Source organism: Panthera uncia, chromosome B1, assembly GCF_023721935.1.
Source record: "Panthera uncia isolate 11264 chromosome B1, Puncia_PCG_1.0, whole genome shotgun sequence".
In the NCBI taxonomy this organism is placed as follows: domain Eukaryota; kingdom Metazoa; phylum Chordata; class Mammalia; order Carnivora; family Felidae; genus Panthera; species Panthera uncia.
This window is the reverse complement of record NC_064811.1, coordinates 4,633,774-4,655,536: the sequence shown is the minus strand read 5'-3', so window position 1 is coordinate 4,655,536 and position 21,763 is coordinate 4,633,774. Positions and strand designations below refer to the sequence as shown.

The window sequence follows — 21,763 nt, the reverse complement described above, 5'->3', positions numbered from 1 at the left end:
GGTCCACATGGAGGGCTGCCTGGACCCCCCCCCCCCCCGCCCGCCCCCGGAGGCAGAAACAGTGCTGAAGCTGTGTCCTCATCTTGTGACGGGAGAAGAGGACAGAGGTAAGCAATGGATAAAGACATTTTGGGAGGCAGAACCAGACAGGACCTACAGCCCAAGTGCAGGGGACAGGGAAGAATTCCTAAAGCTGGAGTGCAGTGGTATTGTACATGGGGACCTATTTTTGTACCTCTCCAAACATTGGCCCGGCTCCTTATTACTCTTGCTGCCGGACTGGCTTTTGGCAGAAAATGAGAAGCATGACTGTTCCACGTCACCCTGACCCACTCAGGATGGGGAGCGGGGCCGAGGAAATTAAGGGCTGGGAGACAATACCTCCAAGTTTACAAATGGGGAAACTGAGGCTCTCGGAGGTGGACTGATGGGCCCAGGTTTCCATGGAACATGCAGGAAAAGCAGAGGGTTGAACGCAGATCTGTCCGGCTCCAGGGCTTGCTTCATGGCACCGCCTACAGGGTGAACCTTCTAGCCGCTTCCGCAGCCTGGGTGGCCAGAAAGAGATAAGAGTCTTTCCAGCCCTTGTGGTCATGAATAGTGATCGCCGCCGGGACACCCACTGACAACCCTGAAACCACAAAGGGAGCTTGGGGAGAGAGGGGGCGTTGGCAGTCAGACGACAGGCTTCCTAAACGGAAAAATATTTAGCAAACATTGACGTGGAGAAGTGAGCTCCAGACTCGGAAGGGACACTTCCGAGATCTGGTCCCATCTCCCCATTGTACAGATGGAACAGGGGGCCGAGGGTGGGGGTGTCTAATCCCCACGGAACCCCGACTCTTCACTGCCCGTCCCGCAATCTGCCTATACCCCAGTGTCACACGGGGCTTGGTGAAGCTTTATGAGCCACACAGCACCACCTGCTCCAGGAAGCCCTCCATGATCACCACGATGCCTCCCCAGAAAGCCTGGACTTGGCTGATGGCTCCGTCCCTTACTGCCTGTAGGACGTGCATCCAGTCCCGCCACCTGAGGCTGTGGCATGGATTAAGTGAGTTCGGACAACCACTGCAGGCTCTGACGCGAAGCAACCCCTTCCGCAGCCCGACACGGGGAACAACGACGGCTGCCTCCCCTGGAACATCAGGGCCACCACCCACGTCAGGGCCACCTCCTGGCCGCGCCTGGGAAGCACCTAGCTCCCTCGTGCCTCCGAGCCCCCGGCGCTGCCCTCTCCTCCCCACCCCTGCGAGGCCTCCTCACGCCAGGGCCAGCCTGGCCTCCGGGGTGCCGAGGCTCACCCTCACTCCTCAGCCCCAACCCCGCCCCCACTTCCGTTTGCCTCACTTCCGGCCACCACCAGGATAAGCCGAGCCGGCTCCTCCCCTTCCGCTTCCTGTCCGCACCAACAGTCCCGCCCCCAGCCCTGGGGATGCCCAGCCTCCAAGGCCAGCGCAGGGAGAAGCCGGGAAGCCTTTGGCCGGGGCTGTGATGTTTAAAAAGAAGGCCCAGGAGCACCTGGGTGGCTCAGTCGGTTGAGCATCTGACTCTTAACTTCGGCTCAGGTCACGATCTCACAGTTTTAGATCATGTTTTGAACCCTGCATTAGGCTCTGTGCTGACAGCGTGAAGCCTCCCTGGGATTCTCTCTCTCTCTCTCTCTCTCTCTCTGCCCCTCCCCCACTCACTTGTGCTCTCTCTCAAAATCAATAAATAAACTTAAACAAAAATAAAGTCAAAGAAAAGGCTGGGTTACCAAGTTGGCACAGCGCGACCCCAGTAAAATCTAAAACACGCACAAACGAGCAGGAAGAAAAAAAGGATGGTGCTTATCGAATGTGTTTTTTTTTTCTTTTTTTTCTACGTTGTTATTTACACATTTTGAGAGAGAGGCAGAGACAGAAGAATCTCAAGCAGGCTCCATGCTGTCGGCGCTGAGCCCCGTGTGGGGCTAGAACTCACAAAACGGTGAGAGCGTGACCTGAGCTGAAACCAAGAGGCAGAGGCGTAACCCACTGAGCCACCCAGGCGCCCCTGTTTTTTTTTGTTTTTTTTTTTGAGCAATGAAATCTTGCAGGGGGGGGGTCCACGTGAGGCTGCTACTTTTGGAAGGACCCGCTGCCCAAACCTCAGCCTCCCAAGCAGCCCTCACTGAGCCCACCCACAAGGCCCCCTGTGCATGGGTGAGGGCAAGGTGGCCTCCTGAGGCTCCACGGCTCACCTCCTGTGACTGCTGGAAGGCTCTGCTATCTCCCGCCCTCCTGCACAGTACTGGAGAGGCCCACAGAGGCACATAGGGGACCTGCCTGGGGGGCACTCAGTACACCCAACGGCTGAGAGGCGGACTGAACACACCCGGACAGGAAGCCCAGCCCACGGAGGACCCTCCCCCAAGCCCCCACCACCTGCTCCTAGGCATGCCAGAAACCCCAGCAGGTGCCATCAATAGGACAAAGCCACAAGCCCACAGGAAACCAGGCCTCTCTCACCCTCAGACACAGGCATCTCCTCTGCAAACAGTGACCCTGCCCGTTCTGCCAGGTGGAGAGCAAAGGAAAGGAAGTGGCCCAGGGGGCAGCCCCAGGTCAGGGGGCCTGGGTCTCTCAGAACATCACTGCTGCCCCCAGCCCCAAGCAGCAACTAAGACAAGAGCGGCCCTTTCTAAGAGCCCACTCGCGGCCAGGCAACGTGCTGGGCGTGCCCATCTCAACCCAGCCTCAAAACCTGTGAAACATGTAACAGGGTCATCCCCGTTTGGCAGATGAGGAAACTGAGGCTCAAAGAGGTGAACTCACTTGCCCCGTCTTCGCAGCGTGTGAGTGGCAGAGTCAGGACTCGAACCCACGTCCGTCTGCCTCTGAGGCCACTTCCCAGCTGCCCAAGGAAGTGTGTCGGTTTGCTTTCTACCCCCAGGAGTTAGTACCGTGCCAGGCACAGTCTCAGAAGGCACCCAAGCACATTTTTAGGGAGGAACAGCCAGGCTCACTGTGCCATCACCCTCCCAGAGCAAAGCATATTGACAGCAAATTAAATACCGCTGAATTAGCCTCAGCGCTTCCATAAAGCTAGTTTCCAAATAGTCCAGTCCATGAAAAGCTTCCAGTAGCAACAGAAAGCCACCGACTTCACTTTCCCACCAGACACGCCCACAAACACAAACATATGCCCGATAAAATTGCTACTCCCATTCAAAACCCACGTAGCAAAACTCCCATCAAAGAGCGGGTTTGAGAGTTTTTATCAGCATTTACAAGAACATGAGGAAACTTCCTGTAGAACATTCTGCACGTGTGGACCTTTCTGTTTTCTTTAACTTTTCACTGTAGAACCTTACAAATGCTGAACGGGAGAGAAAAATCTGAGGTGGGGACAAGCAATGGGAACTGATACCCGGGCTTTAAGAAAAGTAAAGCATCGTGGCAACACCCACATCCTCTCCTGGCAGACAGAACTCAACACAATTCAACAAACATGCACCAAGTGCTAATAACTACAGTCCCCGCTCATGAGGCCGTCACGGCGTGCCAGAAACTTTCCCAGCCTTTCCAAATTATCTACTACTCCGCAGCCCTAAGACATGGTGCTATCAGTGTCCCCATTTTAGCATTCCAGCGGGAAGGGGTGAGGTTACTCGGCCAAGGTGACTCAGCCAACAAATAGGGGTGGGAAGATGAGCAGGTGGTCTGGCTCCAGTGTCTATGCTCTTACCCACTCTGCTACGTGGGTCCCAGCCTGAGGCTAGAGCCACGAGGGTGACCCAGACATCACCTCGTCCAAAGGAAGGCCAGAGGAACCACACTGATGGAGCAGCGGGCTAAGCCTGGCTGTTCTGCACACCTGGGGGGAGAAGGCTGCGGCCCCCTGGCATCAGGTGCTTTACACACATACTCCCAGCACTCACAAGGTCCCGGACAGACACATGTCATCCTCCTCATTTCGCGGAGACAGAAGTTCAACCTCAAGTGAGTAACGGATTTGCTCAAGTCCCTACCTTTGCTCTTTCAACTGCCGCTTGCTGGCCTTTGGCAAACCCCCTGCTCCATTTCGGAATCACCTCTTTACTGGGGTGCAAAGTGCCCTCAAGAAGTCCCAGAAAAGGCCCCAGCTGTCAGGTCGTCTCTGTCCCACCTCTGCTGAAATGAGTCACAGGGCTGACAGGCAATCACACTGCCAGGAACAAGCAGAGGCGACCAGTGACTTTCAAGCCGATTTCGTTTGTGGTTTCCACATCCTTTCTACAGCAGCCACCCAACGTGGTGTGCTGTGCCTGGGGCGCTCTTCAACAGACACCTACCAAGTGCCTGCTGTGTGCCCAAAGCTGCAGGGAGGGGATGCAGAGCCTGTGTCCTGGCTTCTCTCAAGAAGGTGACTCTAGAAATGAAGGGGACGGTGGGGTGTGTGTGTGGGGGGGGGGAGGTGAAACAGGTAGAGAGAGACCAGGGGCTCAAAGAGGGACACTAATTACAGGGTTGGGGGGGGTGCTTGGATTAAGGTGTACTTACTGTCGGGCTACTCCCTGCCAGGTGACTGCCAGCTGAGTCGGGGAGGAAGGTGGTCAAGGATGACTTCATCAGGTGTCACATTTGCTGGCCCCGGGCCGGGCACCAAAGCCTCAAACACGGACCCCACCTGGGTCCTGAGCTGCAGCCAGTGAGCAAGGAAGACTATGAAAGATGATAGCCCCACAGTGTGGTCAGGGCTGTCACAGAAAGACGTGCAGGGGCCTGGGGGTCAGGAAGGCGCCCAAAGACGTGAGACTGAGGCCACCTCCAGAGGCAGCAGAAGGGCAGTGCTAGGAAGAAGGCACAGATGTAGAGAGTCAGGAGGAAGGAAGGGGGCCTGGCAAGCTCAGGGAAGGCACAGGGTCCCTAAGGTAGGCATCAGTGTTACAGACTGCTTGTGTCCCACCAAATTCGTATGTTGGAGCCCTAATCCCCAGTGTGTTGGCATTTGGAGATGAGGCCTTTAGGGACTTTAAGGGATGGGGACCTCAAGATGGGATGAGTGCCCTTACAAGAAGAGACACAAGCGAGCTTGCTTTGTCCCTCTCCTGCCCCCTCACGAGCACACAGTAAGAAGGCAGGAAGAGAGCTCACATCAAAATTGACCAGCAGCCTGGGGCACCTGGGGGGCTCAGTCGGTTGAGCGTCCGACTTCAGCTCGGGTCATGATCTCGCAGTTCGTGGGTTCGAGCCCTGCGTTGGGCTCTGTGCTGACAGCTCGGAGCCTGGGGCCTGCTTCGCATCCTGTGTCTCCCTCTCTCTCTCTGCCCCTCCCCTGCTCATTCTCTCTCTCTCTCACTCTCTCTCTCAAAAATAAATTAAATAAACATTAAAAAAAAATGACTGGCAGCCTGACCTTGGGCTTCCCAGCTTCCAGAACCAGGAGTAATTCCATTTCCATCGTTTTGGGCCCCCCATTCTATAGTATTTTTGTTATGACAGCCTGAGCTAAGACAGCCGGTAAAAGCAGGAGCATCAGGAGAGGTCACAGATGTGATGACAAGAAGCGTGCACTTCATCCTGGGCCATGGGGAGCCCGCTAAGTAGAGGAGTGACACAGCCAGGTGTCACTTCAGGGAGATATCATCCTCCTTGGCGTGGTTGTTGTTCTTCCCAAACACCCGATAACTCGAGGCCTTTATGCAGAAGCAGTGGGCCGGCAGGACCTACAGCCTCCCAGGAGGGCACTGGACCCCCCGGGTCTGCTCCCAGGGACGAGGTGAAGCGAGGGCTGGCCCTAACACACTCTTCTTCCTGCTCGGCGGGGCTCCGCCTTCCCAGGTCCCAGCCTGGGCCACGTGGGACACTCAGAGCCTAAGACCCAACAAAGAACCAAACATGAGTCGCACAGGCCAGATGACAACACAAAGGCACAGGCACCTGTGAAGCGACGGTGGCCAATGTCTAAAACAGAGCAGGACTATCAGCACGTCAGGGGGTTGGGAGGTGACGGCAGGGGCCTGGATCGCACACCCCGTGCCACGGAGCCCTGGTGCCCCGCGAAGACGCTCGGGGGTCAGGGATCAGGGGTCTGGAGCCACGCGTGTTTGATTCTGTCTTTTCAGGTGTGATCGTTTTCAGCCACACAGACAGCACACAAACTCAAATGACTTGCACACCAGATGTTAACCCGCTGCGTGGACCCGAGCTGCCAGGAGAACACTCGGCTCTGTGCAGGCCTTTGTACGGCCTCTCCTATCACCCCCGGTCAAACGCAAGGCAACTTCCTGACAAAACCCTAACCCATGGCCAATGTGGCATATGAGGCTTCTCGAAACACAGAATGTTTTCCCAACCACAACAAAAGCCTGGCAACGCCGAGGATGCCACAGCTGCTAAGACCACAACTGTCACCCCAAGTTTTTCATTCTGAAAGCTATCTTCACCGGATCAACCTCCCTGTTCTCACGGACTGACCTTAGAACCAGTAAGAGTTGTTAAGTTCAAGGTCATAAAATGCATGCGGTAATAAGCCGTCATGGCCCTGCTTTGTATATTTGACCACATTACAGTGTAGCTGTTTGTAAAAACGTAAGTGTTTTTATGCATTTTGAGAGAGAGTGTGCACATGTGTGCGAATGTGGAGGAGGGCCGGGGTGGGGGGAGTTAGAGAGAATCCCACGCAGGCTCTGTGCTGTCAGCACACGGCCCAACACAAGGCTCAATCTCACTACCCTGAGATCACGATCTGAGCCGAAATCAAGAGTCCGATGCTCAACCCACTGAGCCACCCAGGTGCCCCTACAAATTTTTTTTTTCTTTGAAAACATTTCATTTTACAAATGGGAAAACAGATCTAGAGGGAGGTAAGGCTGCTGCATTGTTCTGTGATTAACTATGATTATCGTGCTTGCTCAGTGTGCTTTGAGACAGCAGGACCCAAGTGCCCAGCACGCGGCTGACGCTCCACATATACCCTCGGGAAAGGACCACCGCAGGGCGTTACAGGCAGTAGGTGGGCAGAATGCAAGCCCGGGCCCTGTGACTCCCGGCTCAGGGCTGGTTTTCACACTCTGCCCTTTCCGTCTTTCCTGGAAATCACACATCCATCACAAAGAGGGAGAAGGTACAGTAGAGCAAGGTCAGGACATCCACCTTCTCCCACCAGAAACCCCTGGAAACCAAGCACCCTTCGCTCTGAGCGCCAGTTGGAGCCTGTGCTTACTGGGCAGAGAAGAACCGCCCTTAAGGAACTGCCCTTGGGAAACAAGGGTCCCTGTGCTCAGATGTAGATTCGGCAGGACAGGAGGACTGACCCCCCCCCCCCACACTTAGTGATGACCCAAGAGACAGACTGTGTAACTGCAGGATAAGTGGGACAAGCCCTTCCTGCCCTGGTTCTCAGGCTGGAGGGAGTGTCAGAATTTCCCAGTGTTTGTTAAAAGCCAGGCTGCCAGACCCCAATCCAGTGTTTCTGACCTGGTAGCTCAGGGTGGGGCCTGTGAATGTGCATTTTTAAATGATTATTTATTTTTGAGAGAGAGAGACAGGGCATGAGCAGGGGGAGGGGCAGAGAGAGAGGGAGACACAGAATCCGAAGCAGGCTCCAGGCTCTGAGCTGTCAGCACAGAGCCCGACACGGGGCTCAACCTCACAAACCGCGATATCATGACCTGAGCTAAAGTCGGACGCTTAACCGACTGAGGCACCCAGGTGCCCCAAGGATGTGCATTTCTAAAATGCCCCCAGGTAATGCTGATGCTGCTGGTCCAGGACCCCACTTAGAGAACCACCGCTCTGGTCAGTTCCTTATGTACCCTCCTCACTGTGGCTCGCTAAGGCAGATGTTCGTGGAAGGCAGGAAGAGCAGGATTCAAACTTGGGAGATGGGATGGGGGTGGGGAAGGCAGTGGAATGAGGTTTCCAGAAAGTGGGGCAGCATGAGCAAACACAGGGAAGCTGGACACAGCGGTTGGAGAAGTCAGTGGCTTGGTCTGGCCAGGAAGTAAAGGTGTTGAGAGTGATGAAGGATGAGATGGGAAGGACAAGTGGAGGTCTGGAATGTCAGGCTGACAAGAGGGGAGCAGAGCATCAGCTACAGGCCAGGCACTGTTTGCTGGTATTGCCTCCTAACGTCATTGCCTTGTGGTCAGAAAGCATAGGTTGCATTATTTCTTCTATCCTTTTAAATGCATTGAGGCTGTTTTATGGCTGAGCCTATGGTCTGTCCTAGAGAATGATCCATGTACACTTGAGAATACACATTCTGATGGTGTTGGTAGGCCTAGTCGGTTTGCAGGGTTGCTCAAGTTTTCGATTTCCTTGCCGATCTCCTATCCAGTTGTTCTATCCATTATTGAAAGTGGAGTATTTAAGTATCCAACTATGTCTTGTGGGATTATCTATTTCTCCTTTCATTTCGGTCAGGTTTTGCTTCATGGATTTTGACGCTCTGTTAGGTGCATATATGTTTGTGATTGTTTATATCTTCTTGATGGATTGACCCATTTACCATTACAAAATGTCCCTCCGTATCTCTATTTTTAAGTCTGTCTTATATAATATCAGTACAGCCACTCCAGCTGTCTTATGGTTTTGCTCTTCACATGACAGATCTTTCTTCATCCTTGTACTTTCAATCCATTTTATCTTTGAATCCAAAGACATGTGTCTCCTGTAGACAGTGTATCTTTAGATCATTTTTTATATGTTCTGACAGTCTTTGCCTTTTGATTGGATTGTTTAACCCATTCACATTTAATATTACTATTTGTATAGTTGAGTTCACGTCTGCCATTTTACTTACTGTTTTCTGTAGATCTCGTGTCTTTTTGGTTCCTCTGCTCCTCCTTTACTGCATTCTCTTGTATTAAGTGAATCAGACACTGGGTTTGGCATAAAAGGTAGAGCAAGAACTTCAAAGGGCTAATTATTTTTAATTCAGATAACAAAATGACCTCTCTGACAATTTTCCGTTTCTTAAATGGCTCATTTTCAAAACAATCATGATTTCTTCTCTCTGGTTCCAGCAGACAGGAGCACATCGATTATTTGTCCAATAGTCACGGGACACCATCTAAAGAAATGTCTACTATCAACTTCCTGAATCAGAGGAGTTGAAGCTACAAATTGACCTGCCCACAAGGAGAAGGGATGGGGCCATTCACAATATTTTGGGAGTCATCTTCCTGACACATAGCGACTACAAGTGTGGTAATGGCTCAGTGCTTCAAACCAAAGTGGGAAGGGATGGTTGAATTCACAAGTCCACAACATGGGTATTTTCAAATGCCGTGGCATTGTTCTTGCAGATGCCTGGCATGGATGCTAACGAGGGTCTAGTGAGCAGAAGTCCCTCTGTACCTGCCATAGTGAACACCCCATCTGAAATGATCAGCCCACATCCTGCCCTAAGTAACTTACACCCCAACCTCCTGGTCATTTGACCTCTTAGTTTACCTACTAAGCTCTCTGTTCACCAACAAACATGAAGGGAGGCTGTAACCCAGGAGCTTGTGAACTGTGAGATCCCAAATCCCCAATCTATGTTGTCAACACCTGAGGTTTGGGGCACTTGGCACCCCTCCTCCCATCTTCTTGCTGGAGCACCCCCCAGTTCCAATATCCTACCCAGCCATAAAACTTGTTTGTGTCTTTGGTCTGAAGTGTCTTGCATTTGTTTTCAGTTACCCTTGTAGAAGTCTCAGGGGATCTAAAATGCCCAGGCTGTCATAAATGGGGCTCATCCTGGGTGACTGTCACATTCCAGAGAGAGACAAGTGTCACTAAAGAACCCATTTGCCAGAAGGCTTAAACAGATTTGGCACAATTTGTAGGCATCCAGGTCCTGGTTCAAAATCAAGTATCTGGTTGACAAAAAGAACACCTAGTCCCAAGCCATGAAGCACCCCGGGCTTGCTGCAGAAACCCAATTACTGCCCGACTTAATGAGCTTCCTCACCCAGCTGCCCTGACCCAGGAAGCAGTTCTGCCAACTTCCTAAAAGAAGCCACACCTCCTTGAGTGCATCCTGAGGCGTGGCTTTGGGATAAAGGGTGAGACCGGGACAACTTAACAAGAAATACAGCTTTCAATAAACATGAGAGGATGCTTTGGACTCTGGAGAACAGCTTTCTAACATATTTGTTGTCCTAAACCAAAAGCAGGCTGCACTGTAAGACAGCGAAAGCCCTGCGTGCAGGGGAAGGAGACTTTCCGGAGAAGTGAGAGAGGCTCCCCAGTGTCATCTCTGGGCTAACACAACCACTAGAGTATCTCAGCCCCGAGTTCTGCAGGATCTAAGGTTCGCAGGGTAGTCACTAGAGGTGACTGCTGCAGAGAGTGGAGTGAGGCTAGTTAAGGGCCGAGTGGACCCAACACAAGCAAGAGAGAGGAGAGCCTACCACCTCCCTGCTGAGGCCACTCCCAACACTGACATTACTGGGATCTGTGAGACTAAGGGCCAAAAACCTATTGACTGCCTACTGTGTGCCCCACCCAGGTTCTGGGAATCCCACTGTGAATCAGATGGCATTTCAAGCCTCCCAGAACTTTCTGGAGACTTCTGTCTAATGGAAGAGTCAGATAAGTCACTGACAGCTGCAATACTATGTCCAGGGCAGTAACAGAAGGATGCCTAGGGCAGCAGGAGCCCTAGGGACACGACTGACCTGGCCTGGGGAAGGGGAGAGGGTACGTACATCAGGGAAGGTTTTCTGGAGGAAATAAGGTTGATGATGGATCCCAAGCACAAGTGGAAGATGTTCCCCGGGTGGATGAGGACAGGAAAAGCTAATGAGCAAATCGATCAGAGGGAACAGCCTGTGCAAAAGCCTGGTTCAGTCAGGAACCGTGGGCAGATGGTGTAGCTGGCCACATGCCCTACTGAAAGCGTGGGAGGAGAGGGAGGCAGGAGCGGGCCACGCCATGCTGGCAAAATTGGGATGAGCAGAAGCCCCTTTGGTGCATTCTTTCTGCTTCCAGGCCGTTCCTGTCTTAATCCAACCGCGGTGACTTCATTCACTCAATCTGAACTTGGAGAGTAAGCAAACAGGTCTCTCCTGGGGGCCCGGGGAGAATGGAGGAAGAAACATTCAGGCGGGCCCACCAGGCCATGAAGCAAGCGGAGGTCACAGGCGGGCCATGGGGAGCCATTCCAGGCAGAGGGAGCTGGCAAACAAGGATCTGGAAGAAAGAGCAGTGCTTAGGGGGTAGGTGCAGTCCACTGGGGTAAATACCGGCAGTTGAGTTGGGGGCAATCCACGCGAGCTCTGAACGCCTAGATAAGGCCTCTGCACACTTTTCATATATAATCAGCAACTGTAGGAGTAGCCAGAGCAGGCCCACCACTCCCATTTCTACCTGTGCAACCTCAGGTAATTCACTCATTCCGCAGCACTGAGGTGGTGCCGGCCCAGTGGGGGCTGGAAAGGAAGACTGGCGCCTTCCATCACCTACCCTGGGTCTCCACTCTCAACCCCCCAGCCCAGAAGGCAATACAATGCCAGGCACCTGCAGGCCGGCGGTGCCTGTGGACAAGTAGGAGGACAACGTTAGGAGACCTCTGCAGAACTGAAACAAAGCTCTTCTGGGCATCTGTCCATGTGGAGCACACACACCTCGTGACGGGTACGGGGGTCTCCCTAGTGGTTCCTGGCTGGACTGGGGACAAAATCCATTCTCCCTCCCAGGTCTGGCAGAAAATCCATGGAGATGGGGTATGGAGCAGAAGCAATATGTACAGCAGGAGGGCAGCTGTGCCACACCCCGAGAAGTAGCTGCCCTCAACCAATCACAACTGGCTGATCGGCTTCTCTCATCCAATCAGAGCTGGCCGATCAGCTGCTCTCGTCCAACCAGAGCTGGCCGATCACTTGCCCTTGTCCAATCCGAGCTGATCGATCAGCTGCTCTCATCCAATCAGAGCTGGCCGATCAGCTGCTCTCGTCCAATCAGAGCTGGCCGATCAGCTGCTCTCGTCCAATCAGAGCTGGCCGATCAGGTGCTTGTCCAATCAGAGCTGGCCGTGAGTAAGCTGCTGGGATGAGAGTCTTGCATTCAGGAGCCATGGAAAATAAAGGTGAGGTTGCAAAATCTTCAGAGAACAGCAGCAAAATCCCGGTGTGGTGATTACATGCATTGGGATTAAAAAGGCCAGAGCCATCAAGTGGAGGTTCATCTTAGCAGAGTGGCCCAATGCTCTTGAGCCGTCCCAGAATAGTCACCTCGGCTGCCAGTTAGGAAGAACCTGCTATGGACCAGGCTGGGCGGAGATCCATCCCCGGATGGAGATCCTCCCAACCAGAGACCCGGCTCTCGTGGCAGTATGAAGTCCACGGCGCCTTCTTCCTTGGATTCTTCGGGGGACAATCGGTCTCAGGGACTGGGTCCGTGTTCTATTTCGATTGCGTGGGTCTCTGCTTCCCCAGAGTGAAGGCTGGTGTGGGCAGGGCCCTTGCCACACCTCCTCTTACTGGGGCTCTCGCTCCTTCCCAGGAGACACAGGAAGCACTCAAATGTGTACTGTCACTGCTTGTCATCAGACCCGACTGCTTGCTTAGGAGGAGGAAACTGAAGCACAACAAAATTTAATTAACTTGCCTAGGGACATGTACTTCGGAGAAGGCAGAGGCAGGGTACCCTGAGCCTGGCCCCCGCCCTCAAGGAGATTAGGGTCTACAGCAGCATTGTCCCCAAAGAAATGCCATGTGAGCCCCACCTGCAGTTTTTAATTTTCTAGTTGCCACTTTAAAAACAAACAAACAAACAAACAAACAAACAAACAAACGGGACTAATTTTGATAATACATTTCATTGGGCCCAACAGATCCAGAATAGTATCATTTCAATGCATGATGGCTGTTAAAGTTTTTTACTGAGATCATTTACACCCTCCGCCGACACAACGTCTTAGAAACCTGTTTTCGCTCGCCAGCAGGTCGGTCCAGAGGAGCCACACTTCAGGGCTCAACAGCTCTGAGTGGCGAGTGGCGGGGAGCCTGGCTCCAGGAGTCCCCTGCCCACCTCTGGGCAAGCACGCGTACAGGTCACCCAGCATAGGGAGACTCCTGCGCAATCACCGTGACCACGTCTCCAACTTCCACCAACAGCAGCACGGGTTGCCAAGTGCCTACCACAGCCCAACACAGCTCTGGGAAGGCTGCACAGGTTATTTCTGACCTTCACACCAACCCCAAGAGGTAGGGACACCGGATGGTCTCCGTGTTGGCTAAGAAAGGAAGTGATGCTCAGAAGAAACGTGTTCTAGGACACAGAGCCTGATGCCTGGAATCAGGAAGTTAAGATACGTCGGACTCTAAGCAACAGGCAATTATTTACTGAGCACCTACTGTGTGCCAATACCCTGTGTTGAAAGATGAGCATAAACATGTCAGGCAAGGTTCTTGTCCTGTGGTGCTTACCCGCCCCCCCAGCTCATTGAGGGGGGAGGGAATGATCATAAATGAGGGGATGATCATAAATGAGGAAAAAAACACTTCAGATGGTGATGACTTCAGAAGAAAACAGAGTGCGGGGAGGGGAAATAGCAGAGGGGAGGCGGGCATCTACCCGGGATGGACAGGGAAGACGTCTCCGAGGAGGGGAAAATTTAACCTAAGATGTGGAGGCTCAGAAAACCGTTCTGGCGAGGGCAGGGAAGAGCATGCCAGACGGCAAGCAGTACACAAAAACCTCTGGGCAGGAAGAAGCCAGCATGTTCCAGGAACCAACAGAAAGGTGCCCGGGCTCCCAGCGCCGTGTCAGCAGCCTCTCTGGGGCGACTCAGGCGGCCCCCATGCCACCCCTCCCGCCGCAGGGCACTCCCACAGCCCGGCTTGGAAAATGGGAAGCCAGCAAGACATTCTCGGGTCAAGATCAAGTCCAGGCCGGCCGCTCCCAGCACACGCTAGCATGGAGTGTCTGTCCAGGAGCATCCGCCGAGCGGGTCAGTGACGACAGTGGCAGTAAGAGATGACAACACAACCTGGGCAGCAAAGGCCCCCGGAAGAGCATCTTAACACTCGAAGCCTTGTTTCAAACGCTGGGCGCACCAGGCACCAAGCGGAAACCACCCACACATCCATCCACAGACGAATGGAGAATAAAATGTAGTCTGTCCGCGCAATGAAATACTACTCACCCATAAAAAGTGCTGAAGCACAGACACCCCCATTACGACCTGCATGAACCTCGAGGACATTCACATGGATCCCATTCACTCGAAACGTCCAGGATGGGCAAATCCCTAGAGACGCAAGGCAGACCGGTGGTTGCCAGGGGCTGAGGGAGGGGGCGGCGGGGAGGAACCGCTTAGCGGGCACAAGGCTTTCACCGCAGGCCACGAAAATGTCTTGGAACCAGATACAGGTGGTGGTTATACAACTTCGCGAACGCATCACATGCCACTGGATGGGACACTTTAAAATGGCTAATCCTATGCTGTGTGAAGGCCGCCCCGCTTTTTCAAAAGGGGGAGACACAAAGGAAAGCCAGGCTGCGTCCCCGTGTCTCAGCAAGCTAATATTGCCAGCCCTCTCCTAGCCCCTACTACCTTGTGATCCTCACAGGCTGCCTGTCCTCCCAAGGAAGCAGAAAACCCCCTCGGTGACATGTCCCACTCCACACCCCCCCCCCCCCCCGCAGCTCTGACGAAGGGACCAGGGGCCAGTCCAGGACTCCCAAATCAAAATGCAGCCGAGGCAGAGCCACTGGGGCCCCTGACCTGGCACACACAAGGGCATTACTGCCACATGGGCAGTCAGGACGGTCGCACACAGAACCCTCTTTCATTCTCTAAGGTGGCCCTCCAGCCAAGTCTGGGCCACGGGGTAGAAGGGACAGCGGGAGGCCTCATCCACACGGCATCTGGGTCCTCTGAGGTCCAGGAGGAGGGGCTTCAAGGCATGTGATGGGACCCGAGGATGCTTCCAGGACCTGGAAAGGATAAAGGGGGCACCACGGGCCACAGAGAGGACAGACGTAGCGCCCCATCATTGCCACTGTCCACCCCACGAGGCTGGGCCTTCACCTCGACTCTTTATTTCCTCACGCCATCTCCAGGGACAGGGACTGGGGGCGTCCCCGCTTTACAAATGAGGACACCGAGTTGTAGCGGGTACAGAGGAGTTCACGTGCCTCATCCCCCATCAGCTGGTAAATGGCAGACCCAGTGCTCAAACGCAAAGCTTCCGTCCAAAGCCTCCTGTGCAAAGTCAGGATGCCGCTGACGTTTGCGTTTTTTCCTCCAAAACTCCCACAAGGCAGCATGGAGTCATGGTTAAGAACGTGGACTGCCACTCTGGGAGGACGGGAAAGTTCTGGACTTGGGTGGTGATGGTGGCACAACGGTGTGAACATACTCCACGCCACTGACCGGTTATGAAATATGTTAACCGTTAATATGTTAACCGTTACTAAAAATATTACATATATATTTAACACAAAGATCCTATAAAAATGATCAGGTCCCAGGTTGCTCCCGAAACCAATACTACACTGCATGTTAACTAACTTGAATTTAAATTAATTAATTAAAAAAAAAAAAAGGAGGGGGCACCTGGGTGACTCAGTTGGTTAACCATCTGACTTCCGTTCAGGTCATGATCTCACGGTCTGTGGGTTCGAGCCCTGCGGTGGGTTCGAGCCCTGCGTTGGGCTCTGTGCTGACAGCTCGGAGCCTGGAGCCTGCTTCAGATTCTGTGTCTCCCTCTCTCGCTGCCCCTCCCCCACTGCACTCTGTGTGTGTGTCTCTCTAAGATGAATAAGCACTAAAAATTAAAAAAAAAAAAAAAAAGAGGGGTGCCTAGGTGGCTCAGTTGGTTAACCGTCCAACTCTTGATTTTGGCTCAGGTCATGATCTCACAGTTCTGTGAGTTCGAGCCCCACATCAGGCTCTGTGACAACAGCCTGAAGCCAACTTGGAATTCTCTCTCTTTGCCTCTCTCTCTGCCCCTTCTCTGCTGACGTGCTGTCTCTGTCTCTCTCAAAAGAAAAAAACTTAAAAAAAAAAAATTTAATTGTCAATAAATATTTAAAAATCGATAGTATACAGACCATATTCTCTAAACGTGGTAAAATTCAAATTAGAAGCTAATAAAAAATACAAATTCCCTCCCCCCCAAAAAAGTAATAATGTGGGCTGCTCGGGAGCAGATCCCTGCTCCCCCATGTACCAGCTCTGTGACCCTGGGCAGGCTACAGGCTGTACCCATCCGTAAAATGAGAGGCGCAAGGTACCTCCCTCTGGGCTTGTGTCCAGAACTGAATGAACTCAAATCAGGGACAGCACAGACCAGGGGGGTGGCACACTCCAGCCGCAAAGGGCCAGGCAGTAACTGTCTCTGGCTTTACGGGTAACTGCCCCAGCTAGGTAACCCTGTCAGCACAGCAGGAAAGCAGCCACAGACAGCAGGTGCACAAGTGGGTGTGGCTGGGTACCAATAAAGCTTTATTTACAGAAGCAGGCGGCGGGCTGATGGGCCACAGCTTGCCGCCCCCCCCCCACCCCAGCGTTTACTCTGGCACTTGGTAGGTGCTTAACAAATGTTAACTGTTACAATGAAGAAAAATGGCATTTATTTCATTTCTACAGATGAATGAGAAGTAAAATATTTCCTGTGGCAGTTCCAAAAATAAATACTAATACCGAAGGCAAGAGCAGAGCCTCGGTCCCCCCGCCCAGTGGAGGCGGGGGGGGGGGGGGGGGGCGGGGAGCTCCCCCCCTCTGAGCCCCAGGCCCTGCCCCCACTCCACTGCTTTCAAGTCTTTCTGAACCAGCCCTGGCCACTCTCCGCAAGTTCTTCCCCCTCCCCCCTCCTACAGGAAGGGCTCTTCACCCCTGCCCCAGAGCCCGAGGCCCTCAGGCCCCCCTCTTTGTTCCTGCCCCTCCCCGCTGGCCCATGATCCCTGGGCTGTCCACCCGGCCTTAGACAGGCAAGAGCAAGGGAAACATTTTCTGACCGTGTTCAGGGCTAAAATGACAATGACCAGCAAGGTCCCACTGCTGGCCCGCCCTGGGGTCCCTTCCTGAGCCTCAGATCCCAGCAACCCTAATGGCTGCTACTGGCTTCAAGGTAACCTGTTTCGACTAAAGGCACCGAGAAGCCTCCTCTCACTGATTCCTCGCACGGGCCTTCTGGGAAGGTCGACTTTCCATTACAGGGATCAGCGTGTTCCACGAAGCAACACCAGAGTTCTGGAGCACAGGACCCCTCCCCTCCTCCCCGTGAGTTCCGCCTCCGCCCCCACCTCCGGACTCAGCCCCTGCCTGTCAGGTGCTCACGTAATCCTTACCCTAGGGAGGTTCTGTGCAGCTTCGGGGAGAGAACTCACAGCAGGAGTGGGAGCTTAAGCAACCATAGCTACATTCCTCACGTGAGCATCGCAGAGAAAGGAACTGGGCAGAGAGTGGTTAAGTGACTTGCCCAAGGTGGCACAGCCAGTAGGGTCTGAGCCGGTCCTCAGTGCAGCCCCCATGACCCCACCCTGTGCCTTCACGGCTTAACCACTGAGCAGGAAAGAAGCTCGGATGACGGAGGGTGGCCAGGGGGGTGGCCTTCTCTGCACGCACGGTGAGCTCAGGACTCCTGCCCGCAGCCCTCAGCACCTTCTCACACCTTCTCACACAGATGTGCACAACTCCCAGCAGCCAACACGCACGCACCCCCTCCGCCTGTCTTTCCCACGCATTGGCTATTTATTTAGCTCGTTGGCCTGGTGTTGTTAGCTAGGGAAGGACGCGGAGGGCCTCTAACTGGGGTGGCCGCTTTGGGACAAAACCAAAAGATTCATTTTTTAACCATACACTCCCTCATCATCACGGCCACTTCAGTGGTTCCCGCGCCCGGAGACCGCACTCTGATCCCCACATCAACCCAGCCAGACAGACCGCCGCCCCCATTTGGACAGGAAATGGGAGACCCAGAAAGGTTAATCCTGTTGCCCGGGATCACACGACCATAAGGAACAGGACAAAGGTGAACCCCGCTTCAGAAGCCCTGTGGGGGCTCAGACACCCTCAGGAGATCAAACGAGGAAAACTGGAACACAAGTGCAGTCATCCCCAATCTTTCTGAGGGAGGCACCCCGTTTTAGCTTCAAAGCCCAGGGCGGGGAGGCACCTGCTGGTCTGCAGCTGAGTGAGGGGCGGGGCCGCCGTGGCACCGGGGCAGTCTGGCTCCAGAGCCCGTGGAGAGGAAGGGCGGCACTGGCTGCTGGCTTATGCCTTCCTCAGAAAATTGTTCCTTCTGCTCCCCTCCTGGCCCCAATCCACCCTGTACCCTAAGAGGGTGGGGCCTCCCTCCTGCCTCCTCACCGTGAAACCTTCTGGTCAGGCCGAGGACAGACCATCAAGCTCCGTCCCTCTCACGGCGCTGGCAGTATCCATGACGGTGTGACTGCCCCCCTGGAAGGCGGAGCCCCCCTCAAAGCAGGGCTGCCCCTCAGACCTCACTGTGTCCCCAGTCTCCGGTGGGCAAGGTCTGCTTAAGGAAAAGCTACACAAATATTAAACCACACACGGATATATGTTCCAAAAGGGCACAGATAAGAGAACCCACAATCTGTCTGCCAAAGTCAGGAAACATCCCAAAGAAGGACCCAGAGACTTGGCCCTTAACATATGAATAGGAGTTCTCCAGGCAGACAAGGGAGGGGAACATCTCCCCCCAAAACAACAGTAACAAAACCACAGCACAGGGGGAGAAGCCGAAGGGTCAAGACCTGTCTGGGGAACGCAGAGGTGGCACACTTAGCTGAGACGGCGTGGCAGGGAGAGAGAGAGGAGGGCCAAGGAAGCCAGGATGTGAGGAACAGGTGAGGTCACAGGGGCAGCGGGAGCCAGGATGGTTTGTCAAGGAGGACAATGGCAATGATCGCGTTTGTTGGGCCCACACTCTGACCCACTGAGGGGCCTCTCACCGTGAAAAGTCTGAAAATGAGAATTACCCCCATGCTCTGCAGAGATGCTCAGCATTACAACCCACGTGCAAGAGCTCAGCAACAAACACTTGGCAATCACCCACCTTCTGGAAGACTTTTCTCAGCAGCAGCAATCCGAGAAGTTGCCCTGCTGGACAAGCATCTGAGAAGGGTCCTGACCACCCATGCCATCCCCAAACCTGCCCCTCCTCCTTGTCCATCTGGGCTCTGCCCAAGGTCCTGGAGGAGAAGCCAGCTCCCCCACAGACTCACCCTACACCAGCAGGTCAGACAGAGTTCGTGGGGAGAGCCCCCCTCAGGGGCAGGGAGCCCCGGAGCCCCATATGAGGGGCTGAGGCTGCCCCTGCCCTTCCAAGATCTCCTAATCTGGTCTGGCAGGCTGAAGCCATCAGACAGGACGAGAGTGTGTCCCACTCTGCCATACAAGGAACCTCAGGCGGGGCAAGGGGTTCTCCCTGACCTTGGTAGAGAAGGAGCCGACCAGTTGAAGGAATGGCGTTCCTAGAGAGGGAACAGCACAAGCAAAGGCCAAGGACAGTGTGCCTGTGAGTGCGCGTGGAAGGGGTGGGGGTGGCGGAGCACCCGCGGTTAGACACAGTATCTCCGGAGTCTAAAGAGCCAGGCAGAGGCTGGCGGAGAGCCCAGGCCGGCCAAGCCATCAGGAGAAAGGCAGACTCCGGTGTGTGGGGAGGGGAGGTCGTGGGGAAGGGGGGGTGCTTCTATGGCAAAAGACTCCAGCCTGGCAAGCTGCCTCTATCAGGGATGAGGAGGCCGGCTCCTCAAGAACCCGAAGCAGGGAGGGTGGAGTGATGGAGTGGGGGGGGCAGAGGGCTGGGGGCGAGGGCACGGCGCACTAACGCAGGCCCACAGGCCGGGGCTTGAACGCAGCGCGCCCAGGCAAGGTGCCCGGCCCCGCAGAGCCGATCCCTCTGCGCCATCTCCCGAGGCTGCGTGCGCCCAGGGCGCGCCGGCGGGGCAGCAGGGTGGGTACCAGCCTTTCTTCCCAGCGCTACAGCCTCCTCCCCGAACCCACGTGGGCGGAGCAGCGCGGGGGTGTGCGTGGCAGGGGCCTAGGCGGCGGGTGCTGTGCGCGGGGCGGGGGTGCAGGCAGGGCGGCCTCGCCCCCCACCCCGCCGCCTCCGGCCTCCAACCTCTGTGCCACCTCGGCCGGGACCCGGGGGTACCCGGACCTACTCAGTGGGTAGGACACCGAGAGAACCGGCCGGCCACGCCCCCCCGCGCCACTCCCTGGAGGCAGCCGGTGGGTCCCCCTCCCCCTCCTTGGCTCGTGAAAATGGGGGTGGCGTGAGGGAGATAGAGGCACTGGGGGCGGGACGGGGAGGGGGCCTACGGAGGGAGACGACGCAGAGTTCTCCTGCTGGGAGAGAGACGCTGCGGGGGGATTTGGGGGGGAATGGGGGATGGGAAGGGTGGGGGTCCACGGAGGTGAGACGCGAGAGCGTCAAGGGATCCGGAGGGGCGCGAGGGCTGGAGGAGGGGGAGGTGGGCGTTGGGCGGGGCGGCACCGGTCACCGAGTCCCCTGCCGCCGGGTCCGCCCCTCGCTCGTGGGGTCCGCGGGTCCCCTTTGGCCAGCGCGCGCCTCCCGCCCCCCCGGCGCACCTGTACCCACCTGCTCGGCGCTCAGGCCCGAGCCGGGCAGCAGCAGCGGACGTAGCCAGCGCAGCCCCGCGCCGCATCATCCGGCCGCCCCCTCCCCGCCCCGAGCTTACGCTGCCGCCGCCCCCGCCTTAAAAAGGACAAAACGGAACAGAAAAAGGCTGCGTGAAAAAAAAAAAAAAAAAAAAAAAAAGGAAAGAAAGAAAAATCGTAAGCAGCAAAGGGGGAAGACGGGCAGACGCGCGCGCGGCTCGGCGGGGCGAGGGGCGAGGTGCGGCGGCGCCGGTGACCGCGCTCGGGGCAGCCGGCAGGCGCGTGCCGCACGCTCCCGGCTGCAGCTTGGGCGACCACCCGGCGCCCGGCTCGCGGCGCGGCCCCGCCCCTCCCCGGGCCGCCCCTCCGATTGGCCCGTCCTCCTGCCAGTCAGAGGGAAGGCGCGGCACTCGCCCGCCCCCGCCCGGGGCCGAGGCCGGGAGCCGTTCGGCGGCAGCCGGAGGAGGTGCGGGGAGGCCTGAGCGTGCGCACTTGGCCCCGAGGCCCGCGCCGGGGAAGGGCCGGGGTCCCGCGGCCGAGCGCCCGGCGAGGCGCAGGGCCGCGGCGCCGGGCGGGTGGGAGCCGCCCTGGGGAGGGGCTTGCCAGCTCCAGTTCGGGCTGAAGGCCCCGGGAAGCCCGTCCCTGCCCTCACCTGGGACGGTGGGCATCGAAGGCCATCGGCGGTCAGGGAAGACACGACCTGCGCCTTTGTACACATGGAACTCTCAGGGTCCCGGGTCCCAGGAAAGGAAGTGTTGAAGGTGGCACGGCTAGCCAGGGGCAGAGCCAGGAGTCTCACGCCAGAGCTGACAGCCTTCATCGCGAGGCAAACCCGTGTTAGCAAAAAATAGTGGAACGAATAATGTGATGTCCAGCCTAGGCTTGAAGGAAGGGTAGGATTTCGTGAGGCAAAGATCCATTCATTCAATTCCGTTCCACAAATATTTAATTGGGCACCTACTATGTACCAGGGAGCCATTAAGATCTAGGGATACCGCAGTGAACAGACAGAAGGTCCTGCCCTCCGGGAGCTTATATTCTGGCAAAGAAAAGGAAGGCAGGAGCATTCACATATGCATGAGAAAGCACCTTGATCACAGGAAAGTGTGGCTTATTTGAGAATCTAGAAGAGGGGGGTGTCTCCGGGCTACAGACAGGTGAGATGAATGGCCAAGAGGAGGGTGACCAGACGGGTAGAGGCCAGGGCTGTAGGGTCTCTGGCTACGGG

The 21,763-nt window shown here is 55.5% G+C and overlaps 1 protein-coding gene across 2 annotated transcripts in view; it reads right to left on the bottom strand.

Moving 5' to 3' along the window:
• JAKMIP1 (janus kinase and microtubule interacting protein 1) overlaps positions 1 to 20,608 on the bottom strand; it is a 111,799-nt gene extending 91,191 nt beyond the window's left edge. For both annotated transcript variants that reach the window (XM_049630278.1, XM_049630279.1), the window contains exon 1: positions 20,516 to 20,608. The gene's annotated coding sequence lies outside the window, so the exon portion shown is untranslated. The remainder of the gene's footprint in view (positions 1 to 20,515) is intronic.
• Positions 20,609 to 21,763: the final 1,155 nt, after the last annotated feature.